Here is a 21,724-nt window from a genome sequence, read left to right on the forward strand (position 1 = left end):
CTTTTTTTATAATTGCAAAAGATTACTGTTAATACCATAATTATATTTGTGGAACAGTTTTTTCTGCTATCCTTTAAAATGTTTTAAAATTTCCTCTTAAGGGAATTTATAGTAATAAATTTTTTTTTCTCATAAAAGAAAAAAAAGATAGTCTCGTGGTTTGGGTCTCCATCTAGTGGATAAAAGTTGAATACCTACTTTGACAAGATTTCCAAGGAAACAAAATGTTGAAAGCTTTACAACTTCCAGAATAGGCTAAAGAAGAACTTCTTAAAGTGTGATTCAGAGACTCCTGGAAATCTCCAATACCCTTGAAGAGAATCTGGGAGGTCAAAATTATTTTCATAATAATACTGATGGGATAAATAGCTATATCAACAATATGAGATTTTGCTATTGTATAATGAAATTTGGAAAGTCTGCATAACTCAGTGAACTAATATTTCTGGAAAGACTAATGCATAATGTTACAAAATCATGTATGGGTAAAAATCCCTTCACAGTGCAAATGTGGTCACAGATTTTTAATGTAATAGAGTATGAAAAGTTCATTGATATGATTGCAGATTCTACATTTCAACTAAGAAATTAAGAACTTACACTTAAAGGGTAGTAAAAGTGAAGAATATTAACAATGAACTGACAAGGCAATTAAAATACCATCTCTTTTCCAACTACAGCTATGCATGAGACTGAAATTTCTTCATATATATCAACTAAAAATTTTATTGCAACAAATTGAATTGCAGAAGCAGATATATGAATCCTGCTTTCTTTCTTTCCTTAAGCCAAATGTTTAAAAGACTTACAAAAATACAATACAATGACACTCTACTCATTTTCCCTGATAATATAGTTATTTTTTCTAAGATAATTATGATATATTCCTTATTATTTTTAAATGAATTAATAAATATTATAAAACACCTAAATTTCTTATATGGTAAATACAGATATGTATTACCTACATAAATCAAATCTGTTTGGGATCTCAATCATTTTTAAGAGTGCAAAGGGGTCTGGAGACCAAAAGTTTGAGCAAGCTTGGGCTACAGGGATAGTATTAGGATAGTCTTCAAATAATTAGAAAAAAAAATTGAATTCAGTAACTTGGTAGAATTGAATCATATGATACTAAATATTTATATATGGTTTCTTTTTAAATAAATCAACATCACTTCATTTGCACATCAAAAAGTTAATAGTGGGGAGTGGATATGGCTCAAGCAGTTGAGTACCCATCTCCCACATGCGAGGTCCCAGGTTTGGTTCCTGGTGCCTCCTAAAGAAAAAGAATAAACAAAGAGACAATGAGGAGACATTGAGTAAAAAACAATGAGCAAACAGATGAGGGCACCATCTTGGGGAGGGAAAATAAAAAAAAAGTTAATAGTGATACTTATTTCTTTAATTTTCATAGTATTTTAAAAAAAATGTTTATTTCTCCCTACTCCCTCGTTGTTTGTATTTGCTGTGCCTGTTTGTCATGTGCTCATCTTCTTTTTTTCAGGAGGCACTGAGAGCAGAACCCAGGACCTCCCATATAGGAGGGGGGTTCCTAATCTCTTGAGCCACCTCTGTTCCCTGCTTTGTTGTGTCTCTCATTATGTTTTCCTCCTTGTGTATCTTGTCGTGCCATTTTGTTGTGCCATTTTATCATGCCAGCTAGCTGTCTTGCTCATTTTCTTTAGGAGACACTGGGAACCAAAGCAGGACCTCCCATGTGGTAGGTGGGAGCTCAGTCACTTAAGCCACATCTGCTTCCCTAATTTTCATAGTATTAAAGCAGGTTCCACCCTTGACTTGACCACCTCTCTTAACTCAGTTGATCTTACTGTATTTTAAACACGCAAATCAAGGAATATTTATTGCATATCTACTAAATACTCAGCACAGGAATAGTTGTTAATGATACATACAAAAGGATGAATAGTGTTTCTGTCTCATAGTCTAGGATAAAAGATTAATATCATTTATGTATACTTTTTAAATAATTTGCCTGATTTTCTGAAATCATTCACAAATTTAATTCAAGGAGTTCCTCTTTTACTTAATAAATAATTGAGCATAGGGAAGTGGATTTGGCTCAATGGATAGAGCATCCACCTACCACATGGGAGGTCCAGGGTTCAAACCCAGGGCCTCCTAACTCGTGGCTTCCTACACTCTCTCAGTGACATTTGGACTTTTGTTCAAACACTTCCCACAGAGTCAGGTGACCTTGACCAAACTTTTTCACCTCTGTGGGCTTCAACTTCTACATTTGTAGGTTATAATGAGGGGGCTATAATAAGTGATATCTAATGCTCTTTCCTGTTCTGAGATTTATCTGCTGGCTAGAGTTCATCCTATTTTGGTCTTTACCCAGCTCTCACCCACTCTTCTAGAGCCCAGGAGGCAAGTGGTTTGTCTCGTGCTCTGCACAGGACAAGCTCACTCCTGCCAACTGAATGCACTCTTAAGCCTTCAGTCCATTTTTATTGTATTACAACGACTCTTCTTATAAATGCATGGCTTGGCTCCATGGTCCATAATCTTTAAGCCATTAAGCACTTTAAGAATGGAATCCTCTTTTGGCTTGATTTGCCTTGTTCTGGTTCCTGTTTCCTGGATCCTGTTCTGAGCCAGGCTACTGGTTAGTCTGTTCATGTGTGGTCATGCCCCGTTTCATAGAGCGTGACCACTTGGGGTGGAATCATTGAAAGGGCCTCAAGGGTCATCTAATCCAACTCTCACTTTACAAATGAGGAAACCAAGGCCCAAGGCACTTGATTTCTACAACCATATAGGGTGTTTTGTCAGATCTTAGCTTCCACCAGCCTTATTTTGCTTATTTGATGCCATTGAAGAGACAAATTCTCCATTAATTGAGGGATAAATACAATTTTATCTGTAGTTAGAAACTAGTAAATAGAATAAACAGAATAATAGCCATGCATTTACATTTAAGAAAAATGTATTCATTGAGTTTCTATGATGTGCAAGACATTAAATCAGTAACTTTGAAAGTGAGAGTATAGATCTATATCAAACATTATCTCTAAACAAATCTTTGGCCAACTGGTACAGAGATTTAGAAGAAAGACAAAATATCATACAGTTCTAATTCAGTCAGATGGGAAGTTCTTATAATATTAAAACACAACCAGGGATATTCCCTTAATGGTCACATTACAGTCTTGAATTTTATTGAGATGTAGAAATTTGTGGTTGCCTACAAGCTATAAATGACCTAAATTTCAGAGTTTCCCCTTTCTATCTGCTTTAGGTCCTCATATCCTCTTTGGTTTTCTTACCTGCTAAGAAAAATTTCATCTTCTAACTAGTTCAGATGAGTCTTGAAAGTCAGGGAAGAAGCTTCTTACCATGTAAGTGGGGTTTCATGTCCCCATGGCTGGCCATATAGCTCCCAACACCCCCATTGTTTAATGAATACGATGAAGGTCATGCCAAACAGAATGTACACATGATACTTGCAAGGTACATAGTTAGGATCAGTTGCCAAGTTTCCTAGGATATGTTTTGATTTACAAAATATGGAAAAACTTTGACCTCCATTACAGAGATGTTGAGCAATTCCCAAGCGCCAAGCAATCTAATTGCCTTAAATGTTGGCACAAATACTGAACTTTTATTTCCACTTAATTATTTCTAATACTATAAAAGGAACACTGACAAATTTATTTGGATTATTTATTTAGTAATTGTGTGCATTTTGTGCACAAATTTTTTTTTAATTTTAAATTTTAAAGAATTATTTATTCCCCCCCTCCCTCTCCTCCTGCCCTGCTGTTTCTGCTGTCTGTATTGTCTTATCTTCTCATTTTCTCTCCTCTAAGATTCAATCCTGGAGACCTCTATGTGGAGAGAGGTTCCCTGTCAATTGTGCCTCCTCAGTTCCTGGTTTCTGCTGTGCTTCACCTTGACTCTCCCCTTGTCTCTCTTTTGATGCGTCATTATCTTGATGCAGGACTCACTTGTACGGGGCACTGGCTAACCACACGGGCACTCATGCAGGTACACTTTCTCTTCTTTTCTTTTCACCAGGAGGGCCCAGGGATCAAACCCAGGTCCTCCCATATGGTAGGTGGAAGCATCACTTGAGCTACATCTGCTTCCTTAATTTTTAAATACCAGGGCTGGGGATTGAACCCAGAACCTCATATATGGGAAGCTGGTGCTCAACCACCGAGCCACATCGGCTCCCCTGAGTTGGTTTTTTCATTTGTTTGTTTGTTTTGTTTAGTAGGCACCAGGGACTGAATCTGGGACCTTCCATGTGGGAAACAGGTGCTCAGCTGCTTGAGGCACATCCACTCCCCTGTGGACTAACTATTGAGATAGGTCTTAGGACTTCAATGGTAAGCAAAACACTCATAATTCACAAGGATTAATATCCAGTGTATAAAAAGAAATCATGCAACTTAACAACAAAGGACAAACAACTCAATAAAAAAATGGGCAAAAGACGTGAACAGACTTCTCTCCAAAGAAGATATGCAAAGGACCTGAAAGCACAGGGAAAGATACTCAACATCATTAGCCATCAGAGAAATGTAAGTCAAAACCATAATGAGATACCATTTCATACCCATTAGAATGGCTGATATTAATACAGTGGAAAAATCACTTTAATAAATGTATGTTTACAGATTGAGAAAAGGACTCTCAAAGGAATAAATATGGCTCTTTGAGAGCAAACAACAAAGGAATCTTACCTTAATTGGGGTCAGAAAATGTGTTTGAAAAATTGGTACTTGAGTTTAAGTCTGAATAGGAGTTAAGTCACTCAAAAAAGGGACACTGTGGTAGGGAAAGCATTCTAATCAGAAGGATGTAAAAGACCTCGCAGATGCAGAGTTTAAACTCAATGGACAATAAGAAGGCTGGTGAAGAATGAAGTGGTGGGAGTGGGGGACAGAGCACGTTTAGTATGTTGGTTTTTATTTTAAGACAAGAATGATTTTGAGGAGTGTGGGATGCCTTGTTCAAATTTTCTAAGACATTTATTTGGGCTTTAGTGTGGTGCACACGTGGAGATGGCATGCTATTGCAGTAGTCTAGGCAAGATACAATGATAGCTCGTTTTAGTTTGATGGCCATGGAGATGGAGAGAGGGGTGAGTAGATTGGAGAGCTATTTAGAAGAAAAAATATCAAGTACTACATGAGGGATTATATGGGGGCTGGAGGGAGGGAGCAAAGATTTCTAGCTTGTATTATTCATGGGTTAAGGAATATGGGACAAAGAGACCAGATGGAGAAGAGTGGGGAGATTGTGAGTTTAGTCTTTGACTTGTTGTGTTTAATGTTCCATTTGGACATTCAAGAGGAGTTGTGATAAGGCAGCTTAATATAAAAGTCTAGCCTAGTTTCGGAAATCATATGCATAGTGATAGTAATTAAAGCCATCACTGGATGGGGTTGCTCAGGGAGATAAAAAAGTAGGATTAGAAGAGCAGAATGTTTGGAATAGTACCACGAGAAACTTCAACATTTAATGGCGAGCTAAAGGAGTTGAACCATCAGAGGATATCGAAAAGAAAAATTCAGAGACATCAAAAGAAAACTGAGAGTGTTAGAGAAATCACAGAGATGTATTAAGTGGTTAATGCCCAGTCTGCACCTACCCGCACCTTCTTTTCTGGGGAAGTCACAAACACACGCCAAATGGCCATCCTCCACTGAATAACAAAGAGATTATTTTACACTGTGCAGGTAATAAAGAAATCGTTTGCTTAAAGTTACTTTTGTGCCTTGAGTTGTGTTCCTACAATGCACCACAGTAGCAACTCACTCCACAGGGCAAGTGTGGTATTACCTAGGCTAAGGGGTTCATATTTAAGGGAAGAGGCGGTGGTCAGCTGAGCAAAACGATGGTGAGAGGTCAAGTAATCTGAGAGCTGGAAAATGTCCTTTGGGTTTGGTGGCATGGAGGTCATGGGTGCCTTGGAGCTATTTTGGTGAGTGATATGATATGAGTGGAAGACAAATTAGAGTAGGTGGAAGGGTTAGTGGAAAGTGAAGAAATGTAAAAATGTGACTACAGACAACTCTTTCAAGAAGTTTGGTTATGAGTGATCAGTAGCTAAAGGAGAATATGGGGCTTAGGAATGCTTTTTTAAAAAATTTAGTAGACACTTGAAGAATGTTTGTATAATTTTGGAAAAGGATCCAGTTGGGCAATTGAGATGGAGTGTTGGAATATACAGGAGACAGGAACTGAAAATAAGAGGATCCTAGCAGGCCTGGTGGGATGTGACCTCAGGCACAGCAGGAGGCACAGGCCTTTGTTAGGAGAGAAGGTGAGGATGGGCGCAGACGGAAGAGGTTTGTTGGTTTTGATGATGGAAAGTTGAGGGACTTCTTGAATTTTGGTTCTAATTGTTTTCGTGAAGTAGGAGATGAAGTTATCTGCACAGAGTGAGTGGAAGTGATTTTCGATTAAAACCGGGGAATTTTGAGGATTTGGTGTTAAGACTGAATCTTACTTCAGTCTTCTCTGGCAGCCTTCTCTGATGCTGTGTTGGTGTGGGAATCGGGGTTCAGCTGGGGGCGACTCCCTTGTGGGGGAGGAAGGAGTACATTCCCACCGCTGGGAAGGGTGGGGATTCAGGCCCTGACAGGGCCTGGGGTGATAACACCCTAGCTGGGGTGTTGTTGGTGGGGGTGGGGGTGGGGGGTGGGGTGGTGGCTTCTCCTTCATTTTTTTTTTGTAATTTGAAAAGCATTTTATTTACATTGCCACATTTAATATTCAACAATAGCCCTATGAAGTACATTACCATTATCTAACTTAATGGCTCAGAGAGGGTAAGGGCATTTTCCTGGTTCCCTGAGCCAGTAATTGGAGAAGCAGCAACTCTTTTATGCTGATGCTAAGACCCCTGTTCTTTCTCTATTGAACCCTGGGCGCTCCTTTTTTTTTTTTTTTAATTTTTAAAAATAAAATTTTATATTTTTAAAAATATATTGAAGTATTTCATTCATACATGAACATACGTGAACAGAAAATGGACAGTAGGAGTTGTGAGCTTACAAAAGAAACATGCGTAACATCATACAGGGGCTTCCCCTTCATTTTTGAAATACTTTTTTCACTAGGTATAGGATTTTAGGGTGGCTCTTTCTCTGTTAGCACTTTAAGGACATACCACTGTCTCCTGATTTGCACTCTTTCTGATGAGAACTCTCCTGTTTTCTTATTTTTGTTCCTCTGTTGGTAATGTACATTTTTTTTCTCCTCCTGCTTTTAAGATTTTTTTCTTTATCACTGGTTTTAAGCATTTTGATTACCATGTGCCATGCTTAAGTTTTCTTTAAAAACATATTAAATATATTATCACATCGTGTAATATATTAAATAGGGTAAGTATATCAAAGAGTAAATACAGCATTAACTCTAGCATCACCTCTATTGTGCATAATATCATTTTGACGTGTTTCCTTATTTGTTAAAAACAAACAGAGAGGGAATGGGTAGTCCTATTCAACTACTAAGCACAAGAAATAAGGGATAGAAGCCATACTCCTACTTTTTATGAGGGGAACATAAATGAAAGAATCACCATGTAGAACTAGGTGGCTCCAGGTCATTCACTTTTCCTGCTTACAAGTTATACTAGTAAATTTATTCATCTACACATGTGAAAAGGTTTTCAAGAGTATATACCAAGGGGTCAAAAGGAATGTACATTTTTATTTTTACTGAATATAGTCAAATTGCTTTGAAAAACATTGCAACAATTTACCTCCTGTAACATCTTTTCCAGTGTATATTAGCAGTCTTTGTTTTTTCTTTATTAGAGAAGTGGGTTTGCAGAACAATCGTGCGTAAAATAGAGGATTCCCGTATACCACCCCATCACCAACACCTTGCATTGGCGTGGGACATTTCTTGCAACTGACGATAGAATATTTTTATATTGTGCTATGAACTAAAGACTAGGGTTTAATTTAGGGTTCATTGTTTGTGTAGTTTAGTTTCATGTTTTTTAAAATTTTAAATTCTGCTACCATATATGCAATCTAACGTTTCCCCTTTTAATCATATTCAGATGTATATATTTCAGTGCTGTTAATTGCGTTCACATTATTGTGAGACCATCACAACCATCCATTACCAAAACATTTCCCCCTTTATCATTCCAAACAGGAACCTTGTATGTTTTAAGCATTAACTTCTTATTTCCTATTTCTTCCTTTTTTTTTGGTGCTTGATGTTTTTGGAGCTTTTCGTGTCCATAGGTTTATAGTTTTCGGCAAATTTAGAAAAATGTTGGCAATTATTTCTGCAAATATTTTCTTCTGCCCAAACCCTTCCTTTGGGGACTTGACATGCATGTTGGTCTGTTTCAAGTTGTCCCACAGCTCCCTGATGCTCTATTCTTTTTAAAAAGCTCTTTTTTTTTCTTTTTGTGCTTTATTTTGTATATTTTCTATTGATATGCCTTCAAGTTCACTGATCTTTTCTTCTGAATAAAATACTGTTAATCCATCAGTGCATTTAAAAAAATCAGACATTGTATTTTTTATCACTAAAAGTTTATTTTGAGCCTTTTTAATATCTTCCATGCTCATTTTTTACCTTTCTGAGCATATGAAACATGGTTAAAATAACTGCTTTTATTAACTAATTGTATGTGTCTCTTTCTATTCATTAAAATTTCTCCTCACTATAAGTTGTATTTTCTTAGAAAATTTTAATTGAATGTAAGATACTGTGATTTTATCTTGTTGCTGGAAATTTCTGTATCCTCGTAAATATCATTCAACTTTTTTTCCTGGGATACAGTTAAACTGCAAACAATTTGATTCTTTAAAGGTTTGCTTTAAAATTTTTAATAAAGAATGGAGCAACCTTTTAGCTAGGGCTAATTTGTCTTACTACAGAATCAGTGCCCTTTTGAGAACTTCACCAGATATCCCATGAAAGGAGACTTTTAGTTCTGATTGGTTGGAACACAAAGCATTCCACATGTTTATGAGCTGCAAGGATTATTTTCTCTTTCTCTCTAGGGTTGTTCTTGAGAATTTTCCTCACATGCACATGGTGATTACCTGAAGTTCTCACCTGAAGAACTTTGCAGTTCTCCCTCTCTCCAGCTTTCTGCCCTAAGAACACCAGCCCTGTTGGCCTTAGATTCCCGGCTCCATGTTCTCAACTCCACAAGTCTGCTCCACCTGGCTTTCCTGTGCATTCCAGAAACTCTCTCCAGGTAGGAAGGTTGGAAAATCCTAGGGTTGCCCTCATTTGTTTCCCCTCTCTGGGGTCATTGTCTTGCCTAATAGGCAGTGTCTGAAAATCATCATTTTACATATTCTGTCAGTTTTTTTAGTTGTTTCAAGTGGAAGGGCAAATTTAGTTCCTGTGACTCTATCTTAGCCGGTAGCAGAAGTCCGGTTATCTCTGGAGCCATCTTTATTATAAGCTAACTGACCTTGCACAGGTTACTTCAACCCTTTAAAATGTAGTTTTTAACCAGTTTAAAATGGGAACTACTTCATTCATAAGGTCATTGTGAAGAGCAGTGAGGACACATGAGGTGCTCAGTTTGCTTTTTGTTATTGTTGATGTTATTTTCATGAAGTGGGATATCTTTTTTATCAGGGCCAAGGCAAGGAGGCATTCTTATCCATGACATAAACCTAATCAAAAGTGTGGCTGGAAATTTAGGTCTTGCAGTTTGAGGACAATGGAATGAAAGGGACAGCCAGGTTTGCCTGATTCCTGAGCATGAGGGCCCGGGTTATAGCTGCTGACGGTCTTTTATCAAGAGATGATAAGTTCTGAAGAGCTTGTCTGGCATCATGAGTCTCTTGCTTCTACAAAGCAGAGTTTCTGGTGGGATTATGCTGCTATTGAGACAAACATTGGCATTGTGGGCCCACCAAAAGGTGGGACCCCATCCATCAGTCCTGATTCTCCATGCATGGTGAACCTGGAACACCTTGCCCTGCCAGAAAGTGAAGAAGTGCTCAAAACTGTTGGGAACACATGAAAAATACATCAATGCTGGCATGAGAGAGATCTTAGTGACCTGATTTGAGCATCAGAACTAACAATGATGGGAAGCAGATGTGGCTCAAGTGATTGGTCTCCCTTCTACCATATGGGGGGTCCAGGGTTCGATTCCTGGGGCCTTCTGGTCAAGGCAAGCTGGCCCAAGGGGAGAGCTGGCCCACATGGAATGCTGGCCTGTACAGGAATGCTGGCCTGTGCAGGAGTGCTGGCCTGTGTGGCAAGCTGGCCTGCGCGGAGAGTTGGCACAGTAAGATGATGCAACAAAGAAGAGACAGAGGAGAGACTAGAAGAGATGCAGCAGACCAGGGAATGCAAGAGACCGAGCACCTCTCTCTCACTATGGAAGGTCCCGGGATTGGTTCCCAGCGCCACCTAAAAGAAGACAAGCAGACACAGAAGAATGAATAGCAAACGGACACAGAAAGCAGACGAGGAAATGGATTATAACCCATTAAATTAAACAACTACCACCCATGAGTCCATAGCAAGACTCGAAAGAAAACAAGGGGGCCAGGGAAGTAAAAACTCTCCTTTATAGAAGGGTACGGGTAAGATATGTAGAAGAAATTAAAGAATTAAAAAAAAATATTGCTTTCTTACCATCACTCACATAATTGATTCAGACAAAGATCATCAGTGGATCCTAAAACCTTTGGGTGAAAAGTTGTGAAGAATAGGATTGAACATGATCTTAAAACATGACTATATAGATTACTTACTAATGATAAGAGAAGTGGAGAAAGGATCTTACCCTGTTCTAGACCTGGAATTAGCCATTATTCTGGTTCCTTTGGGTGGAGAATGATTTTTAGAAACATTCGGGGCATTAAGGGTGCTCATTGCTATGGGGATGACATTGTGTCTAAAATCTATCCATGGAATCTTTGTTTTTTTTAGGAGGTACCAAGATTGAATGTGGAACCTCCTACATGCAAAGCAGGCTCTCAACCACTGCGCTACACCTGCTCTATGCCTCCTCCCCCTCTTTCTTTTTCTGTATGGTTCTGGGCTGGGGATTGAACCCAGGACCCTGTATGTGGGAAGCCAGTGCTCAACCACTGAGCCATGGTGCCTCCTCTGAGTTGGTTTTTTCATTTGTTTTGCTTATTGTTTGCTTTTGATTTTTTCTTTGGAGGCATCAGTGACTGAACCCGGGACCTCCCATGTGGGAAGCAGGTGCTCAACTGCTTGAGCCACATCCACTCTTTCACTCTTTTTTTAAGTTTATGAGTATATATAGGTACCACTTCAAATCCAACCCCATTGGTTTTTTTCCTAGGTGATAATGCATTTATCCAACATATACACATTTTAAATTATTCACTGTTTTATATAACATAGTTGTCATATTGACATTTTACAATTCCAAAAATTATTTTTAGAAACTTTATTCACGTTGAAAAAGTCCATGAATTGAGGTCTCAATTTGCTTAATTTATTTAGGCATAAGCCTTTTATTTCTGGCTTTCATAGTTTTTTACTGAAATACCGTATAGTCCTTTTGAGATAGTGTATTACGCCAACAGGTTAGTGCCATTGTTAATTGCATCTACTTGTAGATGACTACCCAGGGGTTGTAGACTCTTCACTTTCCTTTGTAACAGTGATGAAATCTGGCCCAAAGAGATACTTTTTACTTCTTCATACCAGAATAACTGCTTAGCCAGAGGGGAGTGAAAAGCTGCAACTGGTGTGGGAAAATCTGTGGTCCTTGTCTCAAGAGCTGGTTTTCCTGGAATAAACTTTAGACTGCTGGGATTTGGGGTATCTTGTGTTTGAACATGTATCTTATTGTGCTATGTAAGGTTGCAAGGAGTAGGAAAAGTGATCTTTGTACAAATTAATGCAGAGACTGTTCCTTTATGGTGTGTCATTATATGGCAGTGCCACCTGCGCGGCCCCACCGTGGCTCCCCAGGACCGCAGGGCCATCACCGCCATCTTAGGCTGAGTGTGCCTGCGTGTGCCATGTTTTGATTCATGCACAGTAGTAACAATTGAAGGATTAAAATTTTAATACAATTGTTTGAAAGATAAAAGTACACAAGGGTTTTATTTGGACATTGTAATTTCCCAGAGAGATAGTAACTTTGATGCAGTGTTTTGACCTTGTGGATAGTATTTCTCCATAGATTTATGAGGATAGTCTTGGTGAGGCAAGAATTAAAAGAATTAAAACAGCAAACAACAACATCTCGACTTAGCCACTTAAGCTTTTTTTGGCTTGATGATGATGTCCTTGTTTTTCTTCCTCCCTGCTGTTTTTACTGTCTGTGTCCATTTGCTGTGTAATCTGTATCTATTTCTCTTTTTATCTTCTTCTCATTTTTTCTCCTCTAGGATTCACTGGAATTCAGTCCTGGGGACCTCTGATATGGAGATAGGCTCCCTGTCAATTGCGCCACCTCAGTTCCTGGTCTCTGCTGTGTTTCACCTTGACTCTCTCCTTCATCTCTCTTCTGTTGAGTCATCATCTTGCTGTGTGACTCACTTGTGTGGGCACTGGCTCACAGTGTGGGCACTCAGCTTGCCACAAGGGCACTCGGCTCGCCACACAGGCACTGGCTTGCTGCACAGTCACTCAAACAGGCACTTGGCTCGCCATGCGGGCACTCAGCTTGCCACATGGGCACACATGTGGCCACTCAGCTCACCGCACAGGCACTCGCCTTGCCACGTGGGCACTCAGCTCACCACATGGGCACTCGGCTTGCTGTGTGAACACTTGGCTCACCACGTGGGCACTTGGCTCACCATGCAGGCACTCGGCTTGCCACGCGGGCACTGGCTAGCTGCACAGGCAAGCTTTCTCTTCTTTTACACCAGGAGGTCCCAGGGATCAAACCCAGGCCCTCCCACATGGCAGGCGGAAGCCCTATCTCCTGAGCCACATCGGCTTCCCAATGACGATGTCCTTAATATCACTTACTTTTGAAGAATATTTTTTTTTTCTCAGTATAAAAGTCCAAGTTAGTAATTATTTTTTTCCACAGCACTTCACAGATGTTATTCCATTATTTTCTGACTTCCACCACTTTCTACTGAAGGATCAGCTACAAGTCTTATTGTTGCTCTTTTGAAGGTAATGTGTCTTTTTATTCTACTGTTCTCAATTTCAAGGTTTTCCTTTTGTTTTTGGCTTTTTCAGTATGTTTTACTGCTTAAAGTCTGTAGTGGTTCTTGATGTCTTTGTTTTGGAAGATTCTGTGCCAGTTCCTCTTGAATGTTTCAGTTGCGATATTTAAAAAAAAATTTTTTTTTCTCTTCTGGGACTTAATTATCTGAATTTTATAGTTTTTCAGCATATGTAATACTAACCCTAACCCTAACCCAGTGCTGAGAATTGAGCTAAAATCTTTGGGCCGGCCTCCCCTCTCTCCAGGATCTTGGCCTCTCAAATCCTAGATGAATCATCATTGTCATACCAGAATCCAATTTTTATCACCCTACCCTCATGACATTACTGAAAATTCTGCTGTTTTCTCTGCTTCTTAAGAGCAGCCCTCTGTTTGGTTTCCCTAGCTCTGGTCCTTCCAAGAATTGGCAAATGCCCAAAGAAGAAAAGTGGTAAGCAGAAAATGTGCTTGCCTCAATATACCACAATCTCTCTTGGGTATTGGCCTTTCAGATCATGGCTGCTCTGGAAACCCTCCTGGTTATCTATCTGTTTATGTATCTATCTATCTATCTATCTATCTATCTATCTATCTATCTATCTATCTATCTTATTCTTCATCATCCATCCATCCATATCTGCCTGTATATTAATCATCTATCATCTATCTATCTATCTATCTATCTATCTATCTATCTATCTATCTATCTATCTATCTATCTATCTCTATTTGTATTTTATATGGATTTCTAGTTGTTCTGGGTAAGAATGTTGCCCAATTAGAAGCAACTTCATCAAGGACAGAAGTGGAACAGGAGATCCTTCATCAGGAATAGCAGTGGACATCAATTCCAGACATGTTACATCTTATACAATCCCACTATATAGAATTAGTGAGAGTATTAAAACATTCAGATATTCTGAAACACAGTAAATGCACAATAAATATTAGGTTAAATATACTTTTAAAGTATTACTAAATTAGCCTTGCTTTATCAATTCTGGATATTTCTTTTATTTTTTAAAAGATTTATTTATTTATTTATTTATTTCTCGTTCTCCCCGCCCCCCTCCCCGGTTTGTTCTGTGTCTGTTTGCTGCGTCTTCTTTGTCTGCTTCTGTTGTTGTCAGTGGCACAGGAATCTGTGTTTCTTTTTGTTGTGTCATCTTGCTGTGTCAGCTCTCCATGTGTGCGGCATCATTCCTGGGCAGGCTACACTTTCTTTCACGCTGGGCGGCTCTCCTTACGGGGAGCACTCCTTGTGCATGGGGCTCCCCTACACAGGGACACCCCTGCGTGGCACGGCACTCCTTGCGCGCATCAGCACTGCACATGGGCCAGCTGCACATGGGTCAAGGAGGCCCGGGGTTTGAACCGCGGACCTCCCATGTGGTAGACGGATGCCCTAACCACTGGGCCAAGTCCGCCGCCTCTCTTAACTTCTGAGGCACTATTAACTACTATACTTAGCTAAAGTAAGTTTTCCATGTGTCTCTAATCTTTTCATTTGTTGTTTAACTCAGTAATCATTTATTGAGCACACAAAATACAGCATGATTTGGTGGGGAGTAAGAGGGTATAGCTAGAACCTTTATTCAGAAATTGAAATTTATTAAGTCAAACTAACATTGGTCTAGAAAGAGGCAACAGATAACCTTACTAGTGAGTACAAAATAAGGTCAAACCTAAGTAAAAAGAGAAAACTGATAAAAAGAAACACACGCATATCTTTTCTTAACCTTCCCTGAAAATGTGTCACAAGTTGTGGAAATTTCATTAGTCTGTGATAATTCAAGTAAATAAAAGAACCCTCATTATTGAAATATGATTGTCTGGGGACATATATATGTCCAACTTAGAACAAACCACTAACAGGAAATAGTTTCCTCTGCATTATGGGTACCTTGCTCATTAGTCAGTGGAATAGGTGTGGCTTCAAAGTCCACAGGCTCCAGCCCCTGTACTCATGCAAGCCAGGAAGGTGAAGGGACTGAAATACTAACCTGAGGTGATGAGGTAGTGTTCTCCCCTTGTGATAAGTGGTTAGATAATGACTACAAAGAGTATTGCTTATCAAAGCCTGGGGAGCTGAGCTAAGGGCAGACGTTCCAGCCTACAGGCTACGGCTGGGCGGGCTGGAGGCTTAGCTCCCTCCGGTCCGTCAAGAACACGTGGATCAGGTTCTTTGGCCAGGAGAAGTGAAAAAACTCGGCAACAGTAAGAAGAGCCTGGAGAAAGAGTTGGGGGACACTTGGGGCTCGCCTGAGCAACGTCTTGCATGAAATGACTTCTTCATGGCAGCTTTTATTGAGGTCTTGATGTATGTTTAATGGACACTGTCTCCTTTCATCTCTCCTGTGTGGTAGGCAACATTGAGGGAAAGGGCTTTGGAGATGAGGAAATAAAGGCTGGCAAGCATTCTAAAGGAAGCACAACTAATGAGGGGTGGCGCTTGGGTTAAAGTCTTGGAACACTCAACAGCAACATCAATGTTGTTTCAACCATGAGACTTCAGAGCTCACACTGAAATGTTGATGCTTCTTTGTAGGTGAGCTTTTATCTTCTTTAGCTTTTATTGCATCATTTCAGGGGAGTATCCTTCCCCTGCAGGCAAGAGTGTTTGTTCATAAGAGGAATTGATATGCCACTTAATGGGGGACGGATGGGGTATTATCGTCCCCTTTGCATTTTGCAACCACATTTAAGTGTGTGGGGGTGGAGACAGAGTGCTATGATTGACAATCCAACAAGGACTGCATGAAAGAAGGGAAAAGTGATTTCCCTAAGGAAGGGATGCTGATAAAACCAAAATAAGGTCTATTACCTTTGCTTATTTGCTACTCATTCAACAAATATATATATAAAAAAATTAAATGCTAGGTCATTGGAGTACTAAAGGGAATAATACATAAAATAAAAATATGTGGGTCCTGATTAAGTATCCAATTGGATACTTAGAGTTGGCTTTTACTCTGTGTCTGTGTGGTATTTATTTGTGTAGGCCTTGGCTGGTTGTACTTGTTCTTGGTTACGTTCCATGTAAACCAGCTGTGGGAACACTGAGGGCTTGCAGGCACTTTCCGTATAAATTTCTTTCATTTTCCCAATGCACTTTTCTGGCAGCTATCATTACACACATTTTATGGATGGGGAAACAGAGACTCAAAGAGATTGAACAGAGAGCTGAAGCTCATAAATCTCTTCGTGGCGAGTTGGGATTTGAAGGCAGTTTTCTCAGGTGCTGAGGCCAGGGTCATGCTCTCTCTGCAGCTCCTCGTGGCAATACGGCCACGTTTCAGCCCACGATGGTGCAGTTAGGTGTCATTTATGTTTGGACACATGCTGTGCAAACACATGCACCTCTGTGATTATCTGTTGAGGTGCAGTGTATGTGGTAACAACTATAAATAAGACATAACTTGCCGACTAGGCATGGCTCTCCTTTTAGGTAGGCAGTTCTTGCTAAATTAACCACAGGATAAAATCAAGTGAAAACTTGATTTGTTTCTGGAATTTAAAAACAATGACAAAAATCCCAAACCAAGCCCCAACTCTACAGGGGCTGCAAACTTTCATTTGTGGCTAACAAGTCTTTCAGTTGACTTGGCTAACAAGTTCAAAAATGTTTTATTGAAATTAAAGTAGTTTTTAAAGACTCATATGGGAGTTTTAGTTTCATTCCCAGGGATCTGTCACTCAAAGGGTTGAAAATAAACATGCATATTTACATGTAAAAATTAAAACAAGTTGGGAGGAGTGCCCGGTAGGGATAGCATGCCAATTTTTTCCTCTTCACCTTTTATTCCATTACTAGCTAAATTGCCACAAGAATTTTTGAGGGAAGAGAAAAGTGCCTTTTGTAATTCAGTACTGATACTTTTTTCACTTTTCATTTTTGATTTTTCCAACTTGAATAAATTTTCTTTGCATAAGATCTGGCTGATGATTTACTATGTAGATATCAATTTGGGGAGAGGCCATCCCCTGATTCTATATATAGCGTCTCCTCTGGCCATAAATGGGAGGGAAGGGACAGAGCTTTGGAGTGAGAAATTAGTTTTGCTTTCCTCAGCCAGAGCTTGAGTAGCTTGGTGAGCTGGGCGGGGCAGAGCTGTACTCCTCTTTGCCCTTTTCATTTTTCTCTGGGTAAGTTTCTTTTTCTTCTTTCCTTTTCTAATTTGTGGTTTTGGACAAAGAATAATAACTTGTGCAAAAGCTGGTCTCACTAGAATTTCCTAATTAGACCTATTTCAGGTTAAAGATTTAACCATAACATACATGATTTACTACAGGAGAAAAGCAAATAATTAGATCTGAGATCTGTATTTCTCTGACTACATTTTATGTTCAACTAATATTTTCCTTATTTTCTGTTGTCATGGTCATTGTTGTTGTAATATCCTAATACTCCTTCATAGTACTTTGTATATTAACCCTGATTTCTGCAATATTGTCCGTTAGAGCTTGTGAGTCAGTTGACTGAGCACTGTAATTTTCATGAGATCAGAAATGAAAGTCTCTGGGAGACTGCAGATTCGAAAAGGTGTAAAACACAATTGGATACTTTCTAAAGGAAAAAAGAAGGAATAAGAATCATTAAGTATAGACCTAGACTATGGAGGATGGAAAGGAAACACTTTTTTTGATACTTTCTAGTTTTTCCCTCAAAATGACAGTTTTGTCATAGTTGTTTTCTTCTTCGTGCTTTTTGGTATATGATGATCCCTCAGAATTTTTAAGCTTAATTCCACTGAAAGAGCTGGTGCATTCTCCAGTCATGCTCTTGAAACTATACCTTCCAGAAAAAAAAGACAGTGAAGTTGGATGACTGTACTTGGAAGGCAGGAGAAGGTCAATAATGAAGGAAAGTAAGGTTGGAATAAGGAAACTAAACTTTCTGTATTTCACTGTCTCATGCTCTTTTCTTACTGAATAGAAATAAAACAGGTGATAAGGAGCAAATATAACAAATGAAATTTAAAGGTTTATTTAATAAACTGAGTCTGGGTTATATTTGGATGCATTTGCATGAAATTAATGTTGAATTAGGGACCATCATTGATGTGCCTTGCTCTTTTATAAAAACAAGGGGAGACTACAGGTAAAAATTTTATGGAATGAAGTGTTTTTATAACTGCTGATTTATTTTGAATTTTCTCAATTTGTGAAGAATATGATAATTACCTGGATTAGGGAAAGTACGCTTGCCTAGGAAACTGCACGTTACCTTCTTTATCAAATTCGATACTGCTTAAGCATTTGGGCAGAATGAATCAGGCTCCCTAGGAAGCTGAGAACTTTGTAGCTCCAAGGAGAGTGAAGCAGTTGAAGGAACTCCAACATTATTTATGTCTTGGTTCTGAAAGTTTATTTGGAGGAGTACTTAAGAATTAATTTATCTTCCAGAGATTAGACATCAAACCATCTTGGCTTTATCATGGATGATGATTTTAAAAATTATCTTGAGTACAGTTACCAGTATTTTTGGTGATAAACAGTTTGGAAAATTCTTTGGGGAAAGTACTTCTGATATGAATGAGTTCAGATAAACTCTGTCTTGATGTGCTGACCAAACCTTCTATTTTTCCTAGATATGCTCTCATTTGGAATGTTCATTGATGTAGGCAACTTCTTTCATTCAATGGACATAAATGCTCTTTACTTGAAACATTTTCACAAATTAAAGTCCTTCTTGGTGACACGAAAGATCAGTTCCAAATATTCTTCGCAGGAAGGGATTAGTGCTAAGCATATCACAGACACTCAGTCCCTGTACTTGAGGGCGGTATTACATTTCAGTTTGGTATCATAATTCCTAAACGTGTCAGGAGCATTCCCTGGTGGCCTGGGAAGCCAGGGGAGCCCAGAGCTGGGCTGTAGTGGAAAGAGGGCTGAGCCGCTGTCAGCAGACCTGGGCTGGGGCTGCAGCTCTGCCACTGACTCACCTGTGATCTTGGTGAGTTATTTTAACCATTCGAACCTCCGTTTCCTCTGAAATGTCGAGAATCTAATAAGAGTAGACTGCTATTACATAGGTAAAGTTGTGTGAATTAAGTCAATTTGTTGAAAGAAAGAAAATCTGCATGTTTAGAATCCCGTTGGCTTACACCACCTCCTTTTTCTCCAACTTGGGTATCTTAGGAGGATTAGTGTTAGCAGTGAAGCGTGGCCTGAAGTATGAGCCACGTACAAAGATTCATACACTGGTAAAGCACAAAGAAATCTTAGATGTCACCTGGTTCAATCTCTTGTTACACAGTGAAGCAAACTGCAGCTCAAGGGCTGGATGAGCAGCTGTAAATCACCAGAGCAGCACTGGCGCCCAAGCTTCTGAGTGTCCCCTCACATCAGGCGATTCACATCTCAAAGTGTGTTTTGGGGAAAGGATGTTTTCTTTCTGTTTCAGTGCATGGGTATGTGGGGAAAATATTTTAGACATGTCAGAGATAGTTTTATTGAAAAGGAAAATGACTTTCTATGAGAAATAAAGAAGGGAAATGTGGCTGCTGGATTGCCCCATCTCCCTCTTCTTTTTAGTATCATGAGGAATAGAGTGAATTAGGCTTAAGCTCTCTCTGTGGCCCCTTTCGCTTTGCTGTGTAACTCCAAGGCAGCAGTTACTGAGCACCTGCTTGGCCTGCAAGGAGTGTGCTTTGAGATCTTGAGGAGGTGCCCAAACTGGGTCAGGGACAATTGGGGAAGTTCTGGAAATACGAGGTCCAGCGAGGGGTAAAGGGATTGTAGCAGAGCATAAAGTCAGTGGTGTGGGCGTGGGCTGCAGGCTGTGTTGAGGTCCTGCTGGTATATTTGGGTTGGACATCAGATTGGTAAAAGCCAGAGAGCGCCAGAGGAGCTGAGGGCGTGTTGCACCCAGGGTCAAATGCCACACAATGCGTGAGCATGATAGCATTCCTGGAGCAGGGAACTCTAGATATTTCCATTCTTAACATTGAACGGTTCCTTGATTCAGGCCTGACTGGTCCATGGAAGTGCTAGCAAAATATTTGTGGAATGAGAAATGAAGGGAACTTATAGTAATCACATTTGTAAATCCTGGAAATCTCCTCATTAGTATGGCCTTGAGCACAATGTTTCGTTAGGTGAGTAGGGAGTAAATATGGGAATAAATGAAGTGCTCTATAACCATAATTTTCCAAAGATGTGTTGGGGGTGAATGTCAAGCACGCAGAGTGCTGGTCTACAGTAAGTCTTTGAGTCAAGGAGAGGAACACAGGAAACCTGTACACTTGATTCCAGCTCCACTTCTCTAATCACTACAAAGTACATGCTCCTCACACATGAAGTGTTTGAAGACTTCCAGGCCCACACAACCATATGTCAATTTAAGTCAGTGGTATATTGAGTGCCTATTGTGCCCTTAGCATTGGACAGGGCATTTTAAACCAGTTAAAGGGCATCTGATCATTGGGCAATATGGATTTGAGCAATGTTGACCTTGACCAGACATTGTACATTCAAAACAAGAGCATGAATCTAGTCAAGTGTGGATTATTCTCTTTGGGGATTAGCTGCCACCATTTAAAAATTTCAAGAGCGTTTATTCTCTCTTATGACCTGAGCCATTTTTGGGCCCTTCCCTTGGCCAAGAATTACAAATAAACTTGAATGTTAACCCAACACAAACATAAGTAAATATTGTGATGGGAGACAGCCCTCTGGTGTATTAGTGTGTCTGAGGATTATTCATGATCTTTAATGCCCCATAAGGTCCCTCTATTGTTGCAGGTACAATCAGAGAAGGAATCTTGGAGTGGACACTGTGGCTCTGAGTGGTGAAACATCTCCCCCAACACCAGATAGCTAATCAGTGATTAAGACGTAGTTGTTCTGATTTCAGTTCAGTGAGCTTTCCCAATACCACAGAGATTCCATACTAAGTAGAATGTAGGAGATGATAGGCAAGAAGTGTTTTTGGCAGATCCACTTCATCAATGAATTGAAAAACCCCACTGTGAAGCAGTTAAGTGTATTTAAAATATTACAACGATAGATTTATTTAAAGAGAGCTTTTCCTAGTTAGAGATTTGGCTTAATAATAATAATAAAAAGATAATGACAACTACCAATATTTTGGTTGTTGGTTACTCTATGTCAAGCACAATGCCAAGTATTATATAGATTAATCTGGAATATCAGGGTAGAGATATTAGGAGTTAACTCAAGTCCATATTGAAGTAAGTGCTGGAGTTAGAATTTGAACCTAGGTCTATCAGATGACTAAACCTGTGTGCTTGACATTTCCTCTGTAATAGTTATTTTAAAATTAGAGTAAAGTGAATGGGATTTTTAAATTGTATTCTATTGGGGCAATATTCTCTTATATATTTATAATCAAATTTATGCCAGAACACTGTAAAACACCTCCTGGATTCTCAATGCTTATGTGCTAGTTAGTTGATTAGTGGATTAAGAGGAAATGTTGATGTTTTTGTAATGGATGGTGTTTATGGTAGCACAACATTATAAATGTAGTTAACAGCATGGAAATACATATATATACATATCTGAATATGATTAAAAGGGGGAAATGTTAGATTGTATGTATGATAGAATAAAAATTTTAAA

At 39.3% G+C, this 21,724-nt stretch overlaps 1 protein-coding gene across 2 annotated transcripts in view; it reads left to right on the forward strand.

Annotated features, from left to right (window-relative positions):
* The first annotated feature begins 17,198 nt into the window (after window positions 1–17,198).
* MYOM2 (myomesin 2) overlaps window positions 17,199–21,724 on the forward strand; it is a 116,589-nt gene continuing 112,063 nt past the window's right edge. Inside the window, exon 1 of one of the 2 annotated variants that reach the window (XM_058288016.2) lies at window positions 17,199–17,284. The gene's annotated coding sequence lies outside the window, so the exon portion shown is untranslated. Of the gene's footprint in view, window positions 17,285–19,013; window positions 19,095–21,724 lie in introns of those variants that run through there. The other variant, XM_023586067.3, reaches the window with a different exon arrangement.

Source organism: Dasypus novemcinctus, chromosome 25 (assembly GCF_030445035.2).
Source record: "Dasypus novemcinctus isolate mDasNov1 chromosome 25, mDasNov1.1.hap2, whole genome shotgun sequence".
NCBI classification, from domain to species: Eukaryota; Metazoa; Chordata; class Mammalia; order Cingulata; family Dasypodidae; genus Dasypus; species Dasypus novemcinctus.